This window comes from Gossypium hirsutum, chromosome A13, assembly GCF_007990345.1.
Source record: "Gossypium hirsutum isolate 1008001.06 chromosome A13, Gossypium_hirsutum_v2.1, whole genome shotgun sequence".
NCBI classification, from domain to species: Eukaryota; Viridiplantae; Streptophyta; class Magnoliopsida; order Malvales; family Malvaceae; genus Gossypium; species Gossypium hirsutum.
This window is the reverse complement of record NC_053436.1, coordinates 93,524,036-93,531,012: the sequence shown is the minus strand read 5'-3', so window position 1 is coordinate 93,531,012 and position 6,977 is coordinate 93,524,036. Positions and strand designations below refer to the sequence as shown.

General features: G+C 32.3%; 1 long non-coding RNA gene across 1 annotated transcript; it reads right to left on the bottom strand.

Annotated features, from left to right (window-relative positions):
- Positions 1-2,176: 2,176 nt before the first annotated feature.
- LOC121212475 (uncharacterized) lies at positions 2,177-3,396 on the bottom strand. Its single transcript, XR_005907710.1, has 2 exons — positions 2,760-3,396; positions 2,177-2,463 (listed from the first exon to the last, which is right to left on the bottom strand). It is a non-coding gene; the product is annotated as an uncharacterized lncRNA (long non-coding RNA).
- Between the last annotated feature and the right edge of the window lie 3,581 nt (positions 3,397-6,977).

Below are 6,977 nucleotides of genomic sequence, written 5' to 3'. Positions count from 1 at the left end.
CCACATAGGATTACCGTTAGAATATAACAGAACTTAACGGAAGAGTGATCACTTCGTAACAAAATAATAACATAAGTGACTAAAACGTAACATTTTAAACATAAGTGACTAAAACGTAACATGAGGTAAACAAAAGTGACTATTTTTGTAGTTTACCCTAATATTAATTAATCTTAAAAATGTTCTCAATCTTTAATATAAAGATATTTATGTATTGGAGTCTGTGCTTTTATTTCCTTGCCTAAGCAAAGTTCTTTAGAATGAGTTTCTATTACATAAAATATTGCAGAAGTTATAATAGTTTGTGTAATTGAATAATGCTTTGTATAATTAGTGTTACACAAAAATGAGATCCATAATAATTTGTATAGTTGTATAATGCCTTGTGTAATTATAAAGAAATATTACAATGGTTATAATAATTTGTATAATTAGAAAATATTTTATATAATTAAAAAAACATTAAAAGGATTGTAATAATATGTATAAACCAATAAATGTTTTGTGTAATTGGAGTTTATGGAAGCTTACTCTAAAAAGTTCATCCCAAAACTCTTCTTTAATTGAGTTTACTGATTTTGGAATTGTATTAGACGAGCTAAGTTAAAAACCAATACCAAATAAAAGGCTGAACTAGTTAACTTGATTGAACTGTTTTTTTTTTAAATATTTTTAAAGTATTTAATAATTTATTTAATTGAATTGGATAACTTAATTAAACCGGTTGAATCAAGAATCGATGATTTGACTATTTCAACCACCTGTCTGAAACCTTGGTTGAGTAGATAGAAAAATTAATTTTATTTCAAAATAATATTGAAAAATTATATTTATGTTTAAATGTTGCTTATAATTAAATTTAAATAAAAAAGATTTTTTTTATATATAATAAAAAATATGAGTAAATATTAAGCTTATTCAAATCTATAAAACTTGTGTTGAAAATCATAAGCTGAATTCATCTAATAATTCTATTTTTAGATAGACCCATTCATTGTCAAAACATTTTATTTAAATTTTCTATAATGACAACATAGACTAAATCCAAAAATCAAGAACTTGTTTGTGCTAGTAATTCTTGTTGAAATATGTATATATTTTAAATTTATTTAGGTAGATAAATCTTATTTGGATAGATAAGTTTTATTCATATTCTAGAAATATTTTTATTTTATTTTTTAGTAGTTTACTAGAATAAGGGAATTATTTTCTTTTTATGTTTTAGTAGTTTATTAGAATAAAGGAACTATTTTCCCAATTAGGATTAGGACTTTTTTTCTCTATTTAAGTTCAATTCTTTAGTTAATAAGAGAAGTACAATTTTATTCAAAGCTCTCTTGAAATCTTTTATGGCATCTGAGCTAGGTTAAAATCTCTAGTAACATCATGGTTAAAACAGCCTTCACTGGAGATAAGAGATCCAGCAATCAAACAGAGGAAAAAAGTTCTACAGTTGAAACAACTACCGAGAGTACAATGACTCAAGGGACAGAGGCATCTCACCTTTCTTTTCAACTGACATCTCACAAGTTGAATGGCAAGAATTATCTGGAATGGTCGCAGTCCGTAAAATTAGCAATTGATGGGCGCGGCAAGCTAGGTCATTTAAATGGAGAAGTTGAGCAACCACAGGTGGGTGATCCAAAGATGAGCAAGTGGAGGTCAGAAAATTCTATGGTAATTGCGTGGCTTATTAATTACATGGAAGCTTCCATAGGTAAACCTTTTCTTTTTCTCCCAACTGCTAAAGATGTTTGGGACGCTGTGAAAGACACCTATTCAGATTTAGAAAACGCTTCACAGATTTTTGAGTTAAAAATAAAACTGTGGAAAGCTTGGCAAGGGGAAAAAGAAGTTACTCTTTATTATAATGAGATGATGTCTCTTTGGCAAGAACTGGATCAGTGTTATAATGATGAATGGGAGTGTCCCGGAGATGGTGTAAAAGCTATAAAAAAAAGAAGAGAATGAAAGAGCTTATTTGTTTCTGGCTGGTTTAAATAAAGAATTTAATAAAGTGAGATCTCGGATCCTAGGGAAAAAACCACTTCCAAAACTTCGTGAGATTTTTTCTGAGGTTAGAAGAGAGGAGACAAGGAGAAAAGTAATGTTAAAGCCAGGGTTTGAAGCTTGTAAAGCCCAAAATTTTGCCCGGGCCCAGACCATAAAACCCAAATAGACCAAGACCAATAAAGAATTAACAGACCATTACAACAAAATTAACCCAAAAAACAGACCCAATCCAAATGCCCAATAATGATAAAAACCTTAGAGGCCCGAATGGCCCAAACTATACTAGTTTTCAACCAAACAAAAAAACCCTAGTCTCATGCTTTGTAGCTGCCGCCGCTTCACCTCCCCTCACGCATGTACGCCTCTGACCGGTCGCCACTCGCACGCCTCAGCCTTGGCCACCACGCCCCACGCGTCTGACACTCCCACCTACTCCACTGTGCCCACCACCTGCAACAAGTAGACGCAACAACAAAGAAAAAATAATGTAAAAAACAAAATAGAGATAAAAGCATTGGTAATCGGGTTATAAAAACCCCAAGCACTGCTCATGTATGGGGGGAAAGAATCGAATGTAATGGGGGACTTTTGAAAGAGAGAAAAATAAAAAAGAAAGGGTTATGAACACAGAGATTAATCAAAGAAACGTTTTCAAAAGGTTTCATTTATTTTTCCTATATTTATCATTTATTTTATGTATTTATTTCGAATCTATATACAAATATATAAAAAGGAAAGATTTTTACCCGTATTTGGCGTTGGTACCCTGGGCATACGCTTCTCTAGTCCGAAAGCCGGCGGATCTCTAGAGATTCGGTTAAAACTTCGACGGAGGAAGCCAAAGGTTGAAGAATCTTTGTGGTTTTAAGAAGTTTGGGGTTTAGTTTTTGGTTTTTCAAGTCCTAAATCTTGTCTACGTGAAAAGGGGGTTCAACGGGGGAAGTTTTGAACTCTCCGACCACCGCGTACGGTGGCGCCGTCGCCGGTGGTCGGCGGTCAGCATGACGGCCGGTAACCGGAGCCCATGGCCGGACATGGGCTGAAAGAGAAGGGAAGGGTGATTTTTGTTTTTTTTTTTGGAAGGAGGAGTTTTGTAAACTAAGTGATGAACCTACAGATTGAAAAGGAAGGAAATTTTTTTTTTGTTTTAAATCATTCCAAATGACGACGTTTGGGAGGGTGGGGTCTGTGCACTTTCCCTAAAAGGGAAATTTATGCGTTTAGTCCTCCTCTTTCGCAACCTCGTTCAATTAACCCCCATTTTCTATCTTCTTTTGTTTTTTTTAAATTTGGCCCTCAGATCTTGTTTGGTTTTCGTTTTGATCCCTAATTAACTATCCAATATTTATACTTTTATACCCCGAATTGTAATTTGTTTTTGGAAATATCCTAAATCTATTTAATTCATTTATTACCCTTTTTAATGTTTCATTTATATGTTATGTCAAACATTTTATATGTTGTTTATTTACATCTATTCTAACTTATTTTAATGTACTATTTATTCAAATTCTTATTATTTATTTTAACTAACTTTATGTATATATGTCACTTTAATCTATTTTATATGTATTATTTATTTCTTTATTCCTTACCTATTATATATGTATACATATAGTTTATTTCAAGCTTTTTTATATATTTATAATTCTTTAAAAATCGTTATATATTTATTTCAAATTATTTTATATTTTAAGTTATTGTATATTATGTATTTCGAATAACTCTCTTTATATTACCTTTGAACTATTAACATTATAAAATATATTTATATTGTCTATTTTTAATTCTTTTACGTATTATATATTTTAAACTTCTTATTTATTACTTTTAAATTAAATTGTATATTATTTATTTTAAAATTATTTTATATACCTTATTTTAGACCCATTCTACTTATTCCATATTTTACACTTTTATTTGTATATATATTATCTATTTTAAAATTATTCATATAAATTTTTTATTTGCTTTGTATAATATAGATTTTAAAATTCTTCTACATTATTTATTGTAAACTCGCTTTATGTATTATTCATTTGAAATTGTTTATCTATTTACTTTAAAATTTATATATATATATTATCAAATTTTAAATTATTATATCCATTTTAAATTGTTTATTTACTTGTTATTGTATATAATTGATTTTTATATATTTACTTTTTGTTATTTTTGCTCGTATTATTTTTACTCGCATTATCGTAATTGTTATTCCGTCACATCAATTTTTACCCGAATTCGTAAAAAAGGGAAAATTTTGGAAATAAAAGCAATACTCGATACTTGGGATCTTCGAGAGAATTGGGCCCTAACGTGCTGGGTTCTAATTTTCTGTTGAATCTAAATGCTCGAGAATGCTCTTTAATAAAAAACATAAATAAAAACTCATTATCGGGATTTCAATATGTTGTGTCCTAACGCGTTGGATATGACACGTGGTTTTCTCGATATGAGGATTTTTCGAAAGTAAAGGCAATATTCCGTATTTAGAGAATTCGAGAAAATCGTGCCCTAACTTACTGAGCTTCGATTTTTCTCGTTGATTCTAAGTGATCGAGTATCCTTTTAAAATTAAAATAAATGAGGTTTAAATAAAGAAATGAAAGGCAAGCTTACTCTCAAAAATACGAGGTGTCGTGTCCTAACTTACTGGATGTAATATCTTGTTACTTCGAGATAAGGAGGCATTTTCCATTTTGATTTATTTGAGTATTTTTAAAATAACACGATATAAGGAGGGATCACATTTTTAAAACTCTTCAAATTTTCAATTTTCGACACTAAGACACTGATTAATCAACTAGGTACCAATTTTGGGCGTATCGAGGGTGCTAATCCTTCCTCGTGCGTAACCGACTCCCGAACCCATTTTTCTGAATTTCGTAGACAAAAATCGTTGTTTTAATAAAATCTAAATCGTTTATTAAAAACAACCGTTTTACGAGGTGACCCGATCACACCTCATCAAAAAAGATTGGTGGCGACTCCCATTTTTCGTTTTATTTTCAAAATCCAAGTCGACCCCGTTTCCATCCAAAAAATGGTGTCAACAGCTTGGCGACTCCGCTGGGGATTATAAGAGAGTCAAGCCACGTGTTGATTATTTCTTGTCTTTTTGTTGAAAGTGGAAAATTCGATTTAAATTTACGATCCTCTCATTGCATCTCTTTTTGTTTTGAGTTATATTTTTTTATCATGTTCTGTATTTTATTTTATACCTCTGCACATTGCATTGCATGACCGTTGGTCACACCTTTTAAGTAGGAGTGAGAAACTACGCCTTCGTGAGGTTTTCACCTCCGCATGGGATAGTGAATCGCTTCCGGGATACATCCGTACCTATGTCTTCGTGAGATTTTCATCTCCGCATGGCCATAGGGAAATGTATTCCCCTGAACTGAACTCGGTCCATATGAGCCTATAATGGGTGAGGATCGAGGAATCTGCTGGTTCAGGTACCCTTACTTTAGAACCAAACCTCATGTAGTGAACCTTAGGAGCCCACCCTAGGTAGAACCACTTCGAACCCCTAGTATTCACCCAAATAGGTGTTCTATTTATTCTTGCTTGCTTTTGCTTTGTACTAACATGTTTTCTTTTTGTTATGATTGCATTGCATTTTCATCATAAAAAGAGGTGTTGATTCATGTTCAATTGCTAAATAGAGAGCTTGTCATAAGAAAATGGGTTTCTTGATAGAGTGGATGACGAAACGGTTGTCCTAATACGGTCCGAGAAGATATAACAAAAGAAGGATGATAGTTCAGTAGAGGACTATACGACTTTGCCTCGTTGCCTGAAGACTCAAGATGACGAAGATTATTCGAGAACCGTTAAACTTTTTAAAGAGAAGCCAACGAGCATCACAAGGATGAGTGAGTAACGAGTCGCGGCCCGGATTGAGTAAAAAGGAGATATAAGATACGTCCCTTTTGAAGAGTTCGTGAGACTTATCTTAACGCTCGAACGAAGAAAATGATCGAATGTCTCCGCATATGAGGGCAAAGCCGTATATGTATCCGCTTTATGTAAAGAGATTTGTTTTCTAGTAAAGTTGTTCTAATAAAATTGAATCAAGAATCAATGTCTCTTTTTGCATTCATACATCTGCATTACATTTCATTGCACGTATCTCTTCATTCATTAACATTACATTTCATTACATACAATAAATTTCCTAAAATCCAAAAATACGCGTTCATGCATTAACATTACATTTTATTACATACAATAAATTTCCTAAAATCCAAAAATACGCGTTCATGCAGCAACATTACATTTCATTGCATACAATAAATTTCCTAAAATCCAAAAGTACGTTGAGTTTAGAACTCTAGTACAAAACCAGATGGATTGGAATTCTTTGAATATATCGATGGTTCGAAAGGTGAAGATGTGTATGCCTTTGAAAAAGAACTAAAAAATAAAAAAACCTATCTTGAATTTGTTTCTACATCCCTAGAGGCGTTTTAAACAACTGGACCGTGGAGAAGATTCTTGTAATTTTTAGGACCATTTCAGAGTAATATTTGGAACGCTCTTATTGTTCTAAGCCTGGGAGCAATAGAAAATCCTTTTGTGAAAAGGCACATGTCCACTATTCTTTATTTCAACGAAATGCATCTTTGTGTCTTGTTTTGGCAAATATTCTTTTGTTCCTTCCAATTCATTCATACTCATACCACCAGGTAATTACCCTTTGATTCGTTAGCTCTTTGAGACTTCCTTCGTCCCTAGAATAGGTCCCCAGATATCAATGATATGAGCGACACTGCTATTGACTCAGAACTTTCTTTCAAGCAAGATATGTGTCTAGAGGATCCTCAAGACTTCGAAGATGATCAAGACTGTAGTTTATCTCCTGATTTGTTAAGGATGGTAAGGCAAGTCAAAAAATAGATCCAACCTTATAAAAAAAAATTCAGTAGGGAATTGTGAGCTTAGGAGAAGAGAAAAAGGTG